This window comes from Littorina saxatilis, unplaced genomic scaffold (assembly GCF_037325665.1).
Source record: "Littorina saxatilis isolate snail1 unplaced genomic scaffold, US_GU_Lsax_2.0 scaffold_448, whole genome shotgun sequence".
Classification (NCBI taxonomy): domain Eukaryota; kingdom Metazoa; phylum Mollusca; class Gastropoda; order Littorinimorpha; family Littorinidae; genus Littorina; species Littorina saxatilis.
The window spans coordinates 8,622-25,000 of NW_027128991.1; the positions used below are offsets into that span (position 1 = coordinate 8,622).

Sequence of the window (16,379 nt, forward strand, 5' to 3'; positions counted from 1 at the left end):
AAAGTGTGCTGATCTGTATGATCTACGAGTGAAGTATTTTGACACTTCTAGCTTGAAACATATTTTTACAAAGGTCAGCTCTGCACCTCTTTTTGGATTTTTAAAGGAGTCCTTGACACGTAGGGTTTCGATATAGCTGTTATGTTACCTTCGGGTGACGTTCCTAATTTTGTTTAGTAACATTGGTTTATTTCAAATATTTGTAATGTTAAACTTGTGGGGTCCTGATTTGGCCGATATGGTCCGCTGGACCCAAAAAGCAACAACTAACTAACTAACTATTCTGAATACTACTTGAAAGAAGAAAACCTGAGGAAATGCTTCGAGACCAGCAAATAACGCAGAGGACACATCATCAAGAGCTTTGCAATGTATTCTGACGAATACCTTCCTGGAATGTCCCTGGAGGAGAACACCGTAAAACGAATATAGGAAGCGGAAGGGATGAAGATAATAAAGCAAAAAACATTCATGGGTATATATATATATATATATATGGACGTCTGCACGTGTTGACATGAACATGACGCACTGGATCCCAAACCACTTCACACCGGGTCTACCATATTCACCAACTGCTGACTGCACTCCTAATCAAGTTCCTGAGTAGTTGAATGTGCTAGAGTCCAGCTAGGTCACTGTACTGTTCGTGCCAGAACGTTGGGGATTCCACTGCTGATCTGTTTCAGAACGTTTTATTGTTTGTCGAAACATCTAAAGGCAATTTGGTGTCAGTGGTGTTACCATGCCTGTAATGTTACTGTTTAAAAAACTGTGCAACTTTGGTTGTTTTAAAGATAATCCTGTTTATGCTTTGTCTTCGCCGTTTGAGGAAAAGAATTGTATTTCTGTCAAACAGTAAGTAAACACTGCTGATCGTTTTTGTACGTGTAACTTCTGTCGAAACCAGCCAAGGCAATTTGGTCTCAGTGCTGTTACCATCTGTCAGTAATTTTGCTTTTAGAATCAATAATGTTACAGTGCAAAATGTTTGCAGTACATTTCTGTAGTAATGCTGAAAATAAATAAGATTTTGTTCTTTCCTTGAATCATATAAAATTGCGATTTTGCTAGGCCTGTGCAAATTCACGGCGCTATCATTACAGTTTATTTTGTGACAAGTTTGCATTTTTTTGGTCAAATTGTGGAGTTAGGCTTAAAAGGTGGAAATAAAGTAAAAATGTCTTACTATAAGCAAATTTGTGTGTTCCATTTAATTAACTTTACGTTTAAAGTTAAAATCAGTTCATAAATCAAAGTTAGCTAAGGATGGTCAGTTGTGTTATGAGACGTCAGTCATGTTACTCAGTCGTGTTACTCACATGTCATTGGTGTTACTGAGGCTTCTGAATGCAGAATTTCCAGGAAGATATAATTCTTTTCAGTCTGTTTATCTTTTGCTCAATGCTCTCATAATACTTGATTCGAGAAAAATACAATTGCAAGAAATGTACAAGTTTCAAGCTGCTGGCGATGTTTGACATTTTTCAAAAATGATTTTTATTCATTTGAGTGACAATTTCTTTAATTTGTATCGCTTTCTTTCACTTTAAGGTATATATTTTTCTTCAGAAAGTGAAAAGTGTATTGTTTTTGTCATACTGGAGGCAAACTAGTCATCTGTCAACATTTCTTTCAACCTAAAAAAAAATTAAAGAAAGAGTAACACGACTGACCACTGCAACAAAATATTTTTGGTTTATTTATTTTTTTGGCAAAACCATTCTTTATTAAGAGTACATATCTTATGTTAACATGGCACTGGGTGTGCTGAATAATGTCAACGCATTTGTTAAGAGTTTGGAATAAATTCAATGTTAACCATTCACTAGTCTCATTTTTCGTTCTTTTTTGAAAAACACCCAAGCATAGCATGTTGTGTGGTCCAAAGGTTTTCTTTGTGTAACATGTCACCCTATGTCGTGCGAATAGAATCATGTTTAAACCAACGTGCATATCTGATCCAAGAAGGTTCATTGTCATGTCAAAAGAATTAAACAAAACACGAATTAATCTACGTCGTGCAATGACTGATCTCAATGCTAAACCGACCGCAGGTGATGGAGGGCATACACTTTTTAATGACAGTGCGTTAATCCCTTCAATAAACGCATATATGACGGTGCCTTAATCCCTTCAAAAAATTATATATATGACATTGCCTTAATTCTTTAAATCAACGTGTCGTCCTAATCCCTTCAATAATCTGATATATGACGGTGCCTTAAAGCCTTCAATAATCTTTAATATGACGGTGCCTTAATTCTTTCAATAAACGTATTGATGACAATGCGTTAATCCCTGCCATAAGTACGTGCGCGCGATAGCTGTCGCGGTGTATGAGTGCGACTACACGTGCCTTGGCGTGTGTGTGCGAGTGTGCGAGGGCTGTATTTTGTATATTGATTATTTGATACATGTATAAATGTGTCTCCAGGAATATGTTTTGTTTTAATCTTGTGTCGATACTATTTAGTTCTGCCTCGTTATTAGCCATTGAGTATAACTGTTTTATCATCATTGCTTTGTTGTTGTTCTTTAGCCATTTACGTTGACTTGTTATACATTGACATTGATAGTTTTATTCTTCTTCTTCTTCGTCGTTCGCTAGTTAGTTTTTATCATAAGAACCTTTTCTAATTCCTATTAACCCGATGTTCTTTAACTATATTTATACATAAATGCATATATTGTAAAGCAGTATGCATTGTTAGAGGATTTTTTAGTAGCAGTGTTTAAATGTCGAAGCTGCTTTTCCCATTTTTACCCAAGAGACCGACTGTATATTGTGTTATTGTATTTGTCAGACTTGATTGTACCAAGTCCCTACACATGTTGTAATGCGCTTAGAGCCAAATATTTTTGTTTTTTGTAAGGGATAGGCGCAATATAAATACACTTTATTATTATTATTATAAGCTTATGGATGACGCTGCCTTAATTCCTTCAATAAACGTATAGATGACAATGCGTTAATCCCTCCCATAAGCTTATAGATGACGGTGCCTTAATTCCTTCAATAAACGTATAGATGACAATGCGTTAATCCCTCCCATAAGCTTATAGATGACGGTGCCTAAATTCCTTCAATACAATTGTCGTTACACATGATCTCCTCTCTGTTGGAAGCATGTAAACAACCACACATGCACCAGTCATCAGGATTCAAACACAATCCTCCCACTTGGATAACAGCAGAAGTTAACCCTTCTCAAGATGAGAAATGCTGATGTGTTCGTTATTTGATATGGGGGTCGTTCAGAAATGTTCTTGTTTAGTTAGTCAGTTAATTCGTTAGTTAGTTAGTTGGTGAGTTAGTGAGCTAGATGGTTGGTTAGTTAGTTAGTTAGTTAGTTAGTGAGTTAGTGAGTTGGTTAGTTGGGGTGGTTGGTTGGTTGGGTAGCTATATAGCTAGTTAGATAGTTAGTTAGATACAGAAATGCATTACAGAAAATTGAAAAGACAAATTTGGATTTGCTTTGAAAGAGCAAAACCGTCAGACCGTTTGACATGCAAAGGTAGCACTTTGTGGACCAATCACGCATCAACGCATGAAGTCAATGCACAACAAATAATTATAAAGTAACTCGGTTGACAAACTTCGGGTAGCTATCTCTTTTGAATGTTCTTCAGGAACATAAGCTATTATCTGACTTCATTTACCTAGATGAGACACACAGTAGTCCTTTTGCAGTAGATTCTTTGCGTGTGTTTGTGTGTTTGCTTTAGATTATTAGTTACTTGATTTATTTGTATCTGACTTGTGTAAGAGTGTTGGCTTTATTTTGACATTGACACTACCTGCATAAGACGCTTTCTGTGTAAATGTAAATGCATAATCACGTGCATTTAATATAAGCATAGCTTAATTGTTGTCTAAATCAAAACATGTTTAAATGAACGCGCATGTCTAATCCAAACAGGTTCGCCATTAAGTCAAAAGTATTAAAGAAAGCACAACAAAATCTACGTCGTGCAATCACAATGCTAAACCTACCTTAGGTTGTGGAGGGCATACACTTTGTAATGGGAGCGCGTTAATACCTTTAATAATGTTATATATGATGGTGCGTTAATCCCCTGAGTACATTTGTCGTTTAATATGAACTCCTCCGTATGAACCACTACAGCCAACCATAAGTCAACCGCTACCGCCAACCAGAAGTCAACCGCTACCGTCAACAAGAAGTCAACCGCTACCGCCAACGAGAAGTCAACCGCTACAGCCAACCAGAAGTCAACCGCTACAACCCACGAAAAAGGTTTCCTTACTGTTTGGTGGGTATCACAATTGTAAGATTTGTCTTTTTATTGTGATCTAAATCACATGAACTAAATGTTTTGACATAGACTTACGTGAGTTTTTTTTCTATTGATTTTCAGTGTTTAAGTTAAGACAAAAAGTTGAATTGGGATGATGTATGCATTGAAACAAAATACAATGACGATATATTTACTGTCACATGAACTAAATGTTATTACATAGATTTACGTGAGTTCTTTGTTTTATTTGTTACATAAAACTGAACACCTAACTACCACTGAGCGAGAAGTTGTTATGTTGGGTTTACAACCATATGATACAGAGTTGATATTTAAAATGTTTATTTTGTTATATACATTCGATGATGCAAACATTTTAGCAGGGTCCCCAAAAGCCCTACAACACTCGCTTAATGTGTTGTCCAAATATTGTGATCAGTGTAAACGAAAAAAACAAAATGGTTGTTTTTTCAATAGGTAAGATACGAACATTGTCATCATTTGAAAATAAAGATAAAACAATTGGGGTCGTGTTTGTTTTTGAATATTAAGTTTTTTTGTTTAATTATAATAATAAGTTTAATAACTCACATAAGTTGTTATATGATTCGACCTCTAGAGCAATGTTCAGTCTGTTAAAGATATGTAGACAATTGTCGCTGTCCATATATATTCAAGTTGAATTTGTTGATAGAATAGTTGCACCAATATTGTTATATTGTTGAACATTATATATAGGTCCAAATTTGGTTAACTTAGCAGCAAAATTGCCACTTGGTTTTTATGAGATTAATTTGAAATTAAGAAAACAACCCTAACGTGCATGGTTTTGGCCGAATTAGGCAAATTTCTATTACATATCCACGTTAAAGATAGAATATTCTGTTTTTGGTTTAAGTTGGTAAATTGTTAAAATAGGAATAAGCTTGCAAATGTATTGTACCGTTTTTCGCATCGCCTTTATGTAAATAACACATATAAAGTATCCTATTTGAAACATCTTAACATAACGGTAATGCTGTTGGTCTTAGTTATATTTGGCATGACCAGTTTAATTTGAAATGATTCAATGTAATGTAGTCGTTATCGGAATTAAGTGTAAAATAAACCTTTTGAATATTAGAGATTGTTTAAAACAAACAAATACATTTGAACATTATTTGAACATTTTTCCCCCTAACCTAGCTAGCACTTGCTTTGAGAACATTAAAAAATACAATTCAGATAGACAGAGTATTAGATATACCACATAACCTAAGAATATGTGTCAAATGCCACTCTGGAGAACTCGCAGATGAATGTCATTATATATTTTAGTGTAATTGTTTTGAAAATTTTAGGAAAACACTGTTACCAGTCATTTTTGTTTAGAAATTCAAACGCAGTAAATTTCAAACATTTGTTTGAATTAACCATAAAAGCGAAAGTTGTTGAACTTGATGATTTGCATTAGTTATATTATGAAAGAAATTTGATTATTTGTTAGGTCTTTTTTATTACAAAAAACACACTCACATCCTGTTAACACATTTGTAATAATGCTTAATCAATTATTAATTATTAATTTGACATATTTCTGGTTATTCTTTACGAAGTGCTGGGTCCCATCCTCACATTTCTATTTCGTTGTTTTTATTGTATTTTTTTGTTATCAAATTCATGTGACCCTAGGGGTTCTTTGAAATAAACATTGCTTTGCCGGCTTTTAAGTTGAAGTGGAATGATGTATGCATTCAAACAGCATACAAAGTTGATATTCTTACTGTCACATGTACTAAATGTTTTGACAAAGATTTAAGTAAGTTTGTTTTTCTATTGTTCTGCAGGTTTAAACCCGAGACAAAACGTTCAAGTGGGATAATGTATGCACGCTGTCTGTTTCCCTTTCTTCTCCTGATTTTGATCGCAGGTAAGAAAAATTAGCAAGACTTGCTTCGCTCTGTCTTTCTGTCTCACCATTTCCATAGCAACAGGGACATTTGTGATTATACGATTACTCCTTTTGATTGTTGTCTTTGTGTTATGCGTAATGCGATGTGGTGCCAACAGATAAATTTCCTTATTTGTGTACAATGAATATGGACATTACCATAGTCAAAACTTATCTTATCTATTGGAACAGTACCAGTTACTCCACTCATTTAATACTAGACTGAATGGGTAAACGAGGGCGGGAGAGGAAGTTTGTCTGTCTATGAGTTTGACAGATTGACTAAATGTATAAATGTCGTTTCATGCAATTTGATTTTTGAATAAAATCGCTTGTTGGTGCGAATAAAAAAAATGATATAATTTTAGCCTACAAAAACTTCATGTCAATTTGCTATTTTTAGTCACATCGGAAAAAAAACTAACAATAATGTAAATAGCGAGACATCTTTACAACAAACGTAAACCAGGATTAATATCACCAAAATAGGTCATGTGATTGTCATTGACCGGTCAGATACCTCATTCGACTACCTAACCCTCGTTAAAAACAATATAACTCATAACTCATAACTCATAACATTTTATTGATCCAACAAAGGAAATTAAATTGGTCATCAGCACATATAGGTCATTAATTAATAATTATAAAAGAAGAAGAGAAGAAAATTTATAAAACCCATGATAACAAAAAAATATCTAAAGTAATATATGTACAACAATATGAAACTCGGTATGTCATCATATTCAATATTCTGTATCATAACGTCTTGATTTCTTACGATTGATTTCTCTCAGTTTTTCACACCGGTTTAAACACAATCCGAAATGATCACAGTCAAAATATGAGCAAAATAAGTATTGGCGAAATCGATTTTCGGGATCAATCGCTGTATTATGTTGTTAATCTCAAAGATCATAATAAATCCCGATGGGAAAGGCCGTCTTCAATAAAGCTACCGCCATGCGTGGGTCAGAAAGATAGTTCATTAGTTAGTTGTTGCTTTTTGGGTCCAGCGGACCATGTAGGCCAAATCAGGACCCCTGTGAGAAAGATGATCGACCCATTGACCTCGCACAAACTGTGACGTAAAACTTTGAAGCCAAGAGGTATGCCTAAAACTCAATTGCAAGCGTCTTGAAAAAAGATGCAAGGTTTGATCTCCTCTTTGGTTCCAGGGAGGAATCTGATTTTGTCCGACGACCGTGTGTACAATACTTCCAGGCAACTCAACACATTTGAAACGCTGAATCGACGCACTAGAGATATACGTGAGTATAAGTGCAAAAAATAGACAGACAAACATGCACACAAAACAAAACAGACAAAGTGAAAAGTATACACCCCAAAAATACTAGTGTGTAGTTAAGGAGAAATACTCAAAGTTCCCAGACTGCCACTACTGTATAAACTTCCCCTTTCCCCTTTGAACTCTCGTGCGATCGACACGTGCATCAGTAGAATTAACAGAACGCATGAAATACGCAAGATAACAAAACAGAACAACCTGCCTGCAAAGATAACTGATTTGGCTTTCTCCTCGTGTGTAAAGGTTGCCAAGTTATGCCCATTCTGATTTTTCCTCGACTTTTAATTTGCATCCTACGTTTTAGTCGGGTCGATTCTTGGGGTACCCTTAATTTTGGCGGGGGTCACGTGTAAAAAAAACCTCTTTGATACAAACAATTTGCCTGATAGCAAAGTGGAGGGTTTGTAATGGCATAACAAGTTTGTAGGAACTGACATGGGACAAATGCTTCAAATGGGGTTCACCATTGGGAGCAATCATTATTTTGCACAGGTTAGTTCCCCCACCTTACATGATCTGTATGATCTACGAGTGAAGTATTTTGACACTTCTAGCTTAAAACGTATTTTTACAGAGGTCAACTCTACAGCTCTCTTTGGATCTTTAAAGGAGTCTGGCCTTTATTTTAAGATTTGAATTTTATATCCTTGACACGTTGGGTTTCGATTTAGCTTTTATGTTCCCTTTGGGTGACGTTCCTAATTGTGTTCAGAAAAATTGGTTTAATTTAAATGTGCAATGTTCAACTTGTGGGGTCCTGATTTGGCCTATATGGTCCGCTGGACCCAAAAAGCAACAACTAACTAACCCCACCTTACATACTCTGCCGTACACGTAACCCCACTACAAAAGTTGCTCGCACATCACATCTTTCATTTCAACAAAACACTGGCCCCTGTTGGTAGACTTTCATCCACTCGTTTTCTTGGTGTTTGTTTAGTAGTGCCACACTATGCAATCAGGAAGGAAAAACCGGAAGGAATATACAACATTAAACATTCTTTCACTCAAATCAAGATTCACATTCAATAGATAAACGTCATGATGCAAAATATTATTTCAGAAAACGCACAACCCATAGTTTGTTCTGCAATGTTCTCAAATAATCCCTGAAGATACGCATTCCTCTTCCTTGCATTGGTCTCAAGTTTAGCTTTTTCTGCAAGCATGCTATGGAATTCATTACCCTATACTTTCCGGCAAATACATTCTGTCATTGGTTTTAGATGCAGATATTTTTCTGTACTCTTAAATACATCATACATTTTGTTTCTACAGAAGTCTTTACTTGTTGAAAATTGAAGACAGTATACCGAAGGCGCCATTTTGGAAAGTATTTTGACGATTTGAACCATGACAAGTTCAACGGACATTCGCTGTAATGTAATTAAGAAACGCCTGAACTGATTTGCATAACATTAAGTGTTCTGCAACTATGCGAAATGATTACATGCATTTTGACATGAATTTTAATCAGTGAGCGGTTTGCTTTGCCCAGCTCCCCTGCATGTCAGGAGTCCGGACTTCCGGTCGCCATCATCATTTATTTAGTTTTCATACACCCATTCGTCACAGCAGGAACTCAAACCTACAGACTTGCTGACACGGGCCACCCTGCGCTAACACGCTTCGCATAACGGACACACCGGGAATGTCAGTTGGAGAATATCACGATCTGCAATGACTACCAGACACAGCATTCAGATTTGAAAAAGAGAATGCTCAAACACTCATTATAACTCCTTCCTCTTGTGTGCTGTCATCGTTTCAGCCCCCAAAACGATCTCAGAAGCTCTCGGCTCAATTTCAATTCTGTATCTCTAAGATATACTCAGGGTCGAAAGGTAGGACAACAAGTAAGACTGGCGCCAAAAGGAGTCACAATGAGAATTACAGTCTGGGATTCCTACTTATTACACAGCCGTTTTCTATTTGAGTAACTCAGTGCTCAAACGTTTATTTCAAGGTGTTCTTGGGGAAATAATTACAACCTTCAACCTTAACTGTACATATAGCTCTTGGAGCGATTTGAGACAGTTTTCTTGTTAGATACAATCCCTTTTGAGGTTAAACTCATGATTACGTTGTTTTATATTGTTGTGTTTAAGCATGTGTTTGCAACGCTGATTGCTTTTACTCTGAAGTGGTTTTTTTCTGTTGACATGTTAGTGCATGAGTTTAATTGTTTGACTTGATTTGTTCGTTCTCTAGGAGGCATACAAACTAGCCATGTGCGAAATCCATTTGACATACTTTTGTTTTGGGTGAGGGCTGGTCGTAAAAAAATAGTAATGGTACAATGTAACGTATTTTATTGTACAATGTGACGTATTCAATGGTGCAATGTAACGTATTCAATGGTACAATTTGACGTATTCGATGGTACAATGTGACGTTTTCAATGATGCAATGTGACGTATTCAACGGTGCAATGTGAAGTATTCAATGGTGAAATGTGACGTATTCAATCTTACAATGTCACGTATTGTATGTCCGCAGACCTGCGGCCAAAAGACACGCGGCGCAAGATGACGAAGAGAAAGAGGTTCACGCATGAACCCGAAAATGAACGGGAAGTGAGTGAAAACAACGAGGAACACACAGAAGTTTGGTAAGGCTTGTTGGTCAATAGGTGTCTGTTACATCTAATTTCAGGCAATAAAATCCGATTGTCATAAATAAACTTTACACGTCAGTTCACAGTAAAATGTGAACAAAAAACAGCTGAACATTCAAATGAGGAATCCAAATACTTACCACGCAGGCGTTGTAGTTGTTGTAGTTTCAAATACGAATATCAATGCTAATACAAAACATGTGTTTACACTCAGGATCGATGGGACACACGCCTGCTTAAAACCCAAAGGGAAGTGACTCTTTCAGGAACAGTAAGCCCTCGTTCAGTCATTGGCTGCTTTAACCCTTACGGGACTAACTCTTTCAGGAACAGTAAGCCCTCGTTCAGTCATTGGCTGCTTTAACCCCTACGGGAAGAAACTCTTTCAGGAACAGTTAGCCCTCGTTCAGTCATTGGCTGCTTAAACCCCGACGGGAAGGAACTCTTTCAGGAACTGTAAGCCCTCGTTCAGTCATTGGCTGCTTTAACCCCTACCGGAAGGAACTCTTTCGGGAACAGATAGCCCTCGTTCAGTCATTGGCTGCTTTAACCCCTACGGGAAGGAACGCTTTCAGGAACAGTTAGCCCTCGTTCAGTCATTGGCTGCGATTAACCAAAAGGGAAGGAACTCTTTCAGGAACAGTAAGCCCTCGTTCAGTCATCGGCTGCTTTAACCCCTACGGGAAGAAACTTTTTCATGAACAGTAAGCCCTCGTTCAGTCATTGGCTGCTTTAACCCCTACGGGAAGAAACTCTTTCAGGAACAGTTACCCCTTGTTCAGTCATCGGCTGCTTTAACCCCTACGGGAAGAAACTCTTTCCGGAACAGTTACCCCTTGTTCAGTCATCGGCTGCTTTAACCCCTACGGGAAGAAACTCTTTCAGGAACAGTTACCCCTCGTTCAGTCATCGGCTGCTTTAACCCTTACGGGAAGAAACTCTTTCAGGAACAGTTACCCCTCGTTCAGTCATTGGCTGCTTTAACCCCTACGGGAAGAAATTCTTTCAGGAACAGTTAGCCCTCGTTCAGTCATTGGCTGCTTTAACCCCTACGGGAAGGAACTCTTTCAGGAACAGTTACCCCTTGTTCAGTCATCGGCTGCTTTAACCCCTACGGGAAGAAACTCTTTCCGGAACAGTTACCCCTTGTTCAGTCATCGGCTGCTTTAACCCTTACGGGAAGAAACTCTTTCAGGAACAGTTACCCCTCGTTCAGTCATCGGCTGATTTAACCCTTACGGGAAGAAACTCTTTCAGGAACAGTTACCCCTCGTTCAGTCATTGGCTTCTTTAACCCCTACGGGAAGAAATTCTTTCAGGAACAGTTAGCCCTCGTTCAGTCATTGGCTGCTTTAACCCCTACGGGAAGAAACTCTTTCAGGAACAGTTACCCCTTGTTCAGTCATCGGCTGCTTTAACCCCTACGGGAAGAAACTCTTTCCGGAACAGTTACCCCTTGTTCAGTCATCGGCTGCTTTAACCCCTACGGGAAGAAACTCTTTCAGGAACAGTTACCCCTCGTTCAGTCATCGGCTGCTTTAACCCTTACGGGAAGAAACTCTTTCAGGAACAGTTACCCCTCGTTCAGTCATTGGCTGCTTTAACCCCTACGGGAAGAAATTCTTTCAGGAACAGTTAGCCCTCGTTCAGTCATTGGCTGCTTTAACCCCTACGGGAAGAAACTCTTTCAGGAACAGTTACCCCTTGTTCAGTCATCGGCTGCTTTAACCCCATACGGGAAGAAACTCTTTCAGGAACAGTTACCCCTTGTTCAGTCATCGGCTGCTTTAACCCCTACGGGAAGAAACTCTTTCAGGAACAGTTACCCCTCGTTCAGTCATCGGCTGCTTTAACCCTTACGGGAAGAAACTCTTTCAGGAACAGTTACCCCTCGTTCAGTCATTGGCTGCTTTAACCCCTACGGGAAGAAATTCTTTCAGGAACAGTTAGCCCTCGTTCAGTCATTGGCTGCTTTAACCCCTACGGGAAGAAACTCTTTCATGAACAGTTACCCCTTGTTCAGTCATCGGCTGCTTTAACCCCTACGGGAAGAAACTCTTTCCGGAACAGTTACCCCTTGTTCAGTCATCGGCTGCTTTAACCCCTGCGGGAAGAAACTCTTTCAGGAACAGTTACCCCTCGTTCAGTCATCGGCTGCTTTAACCCTTACGGGAAGAAACTCTTTCAGGAACAGTTACCCCTCGTTCAGTCATTGGCTGCTTTAACCCCTACGGGAAGAAATTCTTTCAGGAACAGTTAGCCCTCGTTCAGTCATTGGCTGCTTTAACCCCTACGGGAAGAAACTCTTTCAGGAACAGTTACCCCTTGTTCAGTCATCGGCTACTTTAACCCCTACGGGAAGAAACTCTTTCCGGAACAGTTACCCCTTGTTCAGTCATCGGCTGCTTTAACCCCTACGGGAAGAAACTCTTTCAGGAACAGTTACCCTTCGTTCAGTCATCGGCTGCTTTAACCCTTACGGGAAGAAACTCTTTCAGGAACAGTTACCCCTCGTTCAGTCATTGGCTGCTTTAACCCCTACGGGAAGAAATTCTTTCAGGAACAGTTAGCCCTCGTTCAGTCATTGGCTGCTTTAACCCCTACGGGAAGAAATTCTTTCAGGAACAGTTAGCCCTCGTTCAGTCATTGGCTGCTTTAACCACTACGGGAAGAAACTCTTTCAGGAACAGTTACCCCTCGTTCAGTCATCGGCTGCTTTAACCCCTACGGGAAGAAACTCTTTCAGGAACAGTTACCCCTTGTTCAGTCATCGGCTGCTTTAACCCCTACGGGAAGAAACTCTTTCCGGAACAGTTACCCCTTGTTCAGTCATCGGCTGCTTTAACCCCTGCGGGAAGAAACTCTTTCAGGAACAGTTACCCCTCGTTCAGTCATCGGCTGCTTTAACCCTTACGGGAAGAAACTCTTTCAGGAACAGTTACCCCTGGTTCAGTCATTGGCTGCTTTAACCCCTACGGGAAGAAATTCTTTCAGGAACAGTTAGCCCTCGTTCAGTCATTGGCTGCTTTAACCCCTACGGGAAGGAACTCTTTCAGGAACAGTTACCCCTTGTTCAGTCATCGGCTGCTTTAACCCCTACGGGAAGAAACTCTTTCCGGAACAGTTACCCCTTGTTCAGTCATCGGCTGCTTTAACCCCTACGGGAAGAAACTCTTTCAGGAACAGTTACCCCTCGTTCAGTCATCGGCTGCTTTAACCCTTACGGGAAGAAACTCTTTCAGGAACAGTTACCCCTCGTTCAGTCATTGGCTGCTTTAACCCCTACGGGAAGAAATTCTTTCAGGAACAGTTAGCCCTCGTTCAGTCATTGGCTGCTTTAACCACTACGGGAAGAAACTCTTTCAGGAACAGTTACCCCTGGTTCAGTCATTGGCTGCTTTAACCCCTACGGGAAGAAACTCTTTCAGGAACAGTTACCCCTGGCCCTTGTTCAGTCATCGGCTGCTTTAACCCCTACGGAAAGAAACTCTTTCAGGAACAGTTACCCCTCGTTCAGTCATCGGCTGCTTTAACCCCTACGGGAAGAAACTCTTTCAGGAACAGTTACCCCTTGTTCAATCATCGGCTGCTTTAACCCCTACGGGAAGAAACTCTTTCCGGAACAGTTACCCCTTGTTCAGTCATCGGCTGCTTTAACCCCTGCGGGAAGAAACTCTTTCAGGAACAGTTACCCCTCGTTCAGTCATTGGCTGCTTTAACCCTTACGGGAAGAAACTCTTTCAGGAACAGTTACCCCTCGTTCAGTCATTGGCTGCTTTAACCCCTACGGGAAGAAATTCTTTCAGGAACAGTTAGCCCTCGTTCAGTCATTGGCTGCTTTAACCCCTACGGGAAGAAACTCTTTCAGGAACAGTTACCCCTTGTTCAGTCATCGGCTGCTTTAACCCCTACGGGAAGAAACTCTTTCCGGAACAGTTACCCCTTGTTCAGTCATCGGCTGCTTTAACCCCTGCGGGAAGAAACTCTTTCAGGAACAGTTACCCCTCGTTCAGTCATCGGCTGCTTTAACCCTTACGGGAAGAAACTCTTTCAGGAACAGTTACCCCTCGTTCAGTCATTGGCTGCTTTAACCCCTACGGGAAGAAATTCTTTCAGGAACAGTTAGCCCTCGTTCAGTCATTGGCTGCTTTAACCCCTACGGGAAGAAACTCTTTCAGGAACAGTTACCCCTTGTTCAGTCATCGGCTACTTTAACCCCTACGGGAAGAAACTCTTTCCGGAACAGTTACCCCTTGTTCAGTCATCGGCTGCTTTAACCCCTACGGGAAGAAACTCTTTCAGGAACAGTTACCCCTCGTTCAGTCATCGGCTGCTTTAACCCTTACGGGAAGAAACTCTTTCAGGAACAGTTACCCCTCGTTCAGTCATCGGCTGCTTTAACCCCTACGGGAAGAAACTCTTTCCGGAACAGTTACCCCTTGTTCAGTCATCGGCTGCTTTAACCCCTGCGGGAAGAAACTCTTTTAGGAACAGTTACCCCTCGTTCAGTCATCGGCTGCTTTAACCCTTACGGGAAGAAACTCTTTCAGGAACAGTTACCCCTCGTTCAGTCATTGGCTGCTTTAACCCCTACGGGAAGAAATTCTTTCATGAACAGTTAGCCCTCGTTCAGTCATTGACTGCTTTAACCCCTACGGGAAGAAACTCTTTCAGGAACAGTTACCCCTTGTTCAGTCATCGGCTACTTTAACCCCTACGGGAAGAAACTCTTTCCGGAACAGTTACCCCTTGTTCAGTCATCGGCTGCTTTAACCCCTACGGGAAGAAACTCTTTCAGGAACAGTTACCCTTCGTTCAGTCATCGGCTGCTTTAACCCTTACGGGAAGAAACTCTTTCAGGAACAGTTACCCCTCGTTCAGTCATTGGCTGCTTTAACCCCTACGGGAAGAAATTCTTTCAGGAACAGTTAGCCCTCGTTCAGTCATTGGCTGCTTTAACCCCTACGGGAAGAAATTCTTTCAGGAACAGTTAGCCCTCGTTCAGTCATTGGATGCTTTAACCACTACGGGAAGAAACTCTTTCAGGAACAGTTACCCCTCGTTCAGTCATCGGCTGCTTTAACCCCTACGGGAAGAAATTCTTTCAGGAACAGTTACCCCTTGTTCAGTCATCGGCTGCTTTAACCCCTGCGGGAAGAAACTCTTTCAGGAACAGTTACCCCTCGTTCAGTCATCGGCTGCTTTAACCCTTACGGGAAGAAACTCTTTCAGGAACAGTTACCCCTGGTTCAGTCATTGGCTGCTTTAACCCCTACGGGAAGAAATTCTTTCAGGAACAGTTAGCCCTCGTTCAGTCATCGGCTGCTTTAACCCCTACGGGAAGAAACTCTTTCAGGAACAGTTACCCCTTGTTCAGTCATCGGCTGCTTTAACCCCTACGGGAAGAAACTCTTTCCGGAACAGTTACCCCTTGTTCAGTCATCGGCTGCTTTAACCCCTACGGGAAGAAACTCTTTCAGGAACAGTTACCCCTCGTTCAGTCATCGGCTGCTTTAACCCTTACGGGAAGAAACTCTTTCAGGAACAGTTACCCCTCGTTCAGTCATTGGCTGCTTTAACCCCTACGGGAAGAAATTCTTTCAGGAACAGTTAGCCCTCGTTCAGTCATTGGCTGCTTTAACCACTACGGGAAGAAACTCTTTCAGGAACAGTTACCCCTCGTTCAGTCATCGGCTGCTTTAACCCCTACGGGAAGAAACTCTTTCAGGAACAGTTACCCCTGGCCCTTGTTCAGTCATCGGCTGCTTTAACCCCTACGGGAAGAAACTCTTTCCGGAACAGTTACCCCTTGTTCAGTCATCGGCTGCTTTAACCCCTACGGAAAGAAACTCTTTCAGGAACAGTTACCCCTCGTTCAGTCATCGGCTGCTTTAACCCCTACGGGAAGAAACTCTTTCAGGAACAGTTACCCCTTGTTCAGTCATCGGCTGCTTTAACCCCTACGGGAAGAAACTCTTTCCGGAACAGTTACCCCTTGTTCAGTCATCGGCTGCTTTAACCCCTACGGAAAGAAACTCTTTCAGGAACAGTTACCCCTCGTTCAGTCATCGGCTGCTTTAACCCTTACGGGAAGAAACTCTTTCAGGAACAGTTACCCCTCGTTCAGTCATTGGCTGCTTTAACCCCTACGGGAAGAAATTCTTTCAGGAACAGTTAGCCCTCGTTCAGTCATTGGCTGCTTTAACCCCTACGGGAAGAAACTCTTTTAGGAACAGTTAGCCCTCGTTCAGTCATTGGCT

The 16,379-nt window shown here is 40.5% G+C and overlaps 1 long non-coding RNA gene across 2 annotated transcripts in view; it reads left to right on the forward strand.

The window, feature by feature from the left end:
• The first annotated feature begins 4,054 nt into the window (after positions 1 to 4,054).
• Positions 4,055 to 16,379, forward strand: part of LOC138957288 (uncharacterized) — a 14,425-nt gene continuing 2,100 nt past the window's right edge. The window contains exons 1-4 of one of the 2 annotated variants that reach the window (XR_011452988.1): positions 4,055 to 4,293; positions 6,090 to 6,172; positions 7,372 to 7,464; positions 10,002 to 10,113. This is a non-coding gene — a long non-coding RNA (uncharacterized lncRNA). The remainder of the gene's footprint in view (positions 4,294 to 6,089; positions 6,173 to 7,371; positions 7,465 to 10,001; positions 10,114 to 16,379) is intronic. The other variant, XR_011452987.1, reaches the window with a different exon arrangement.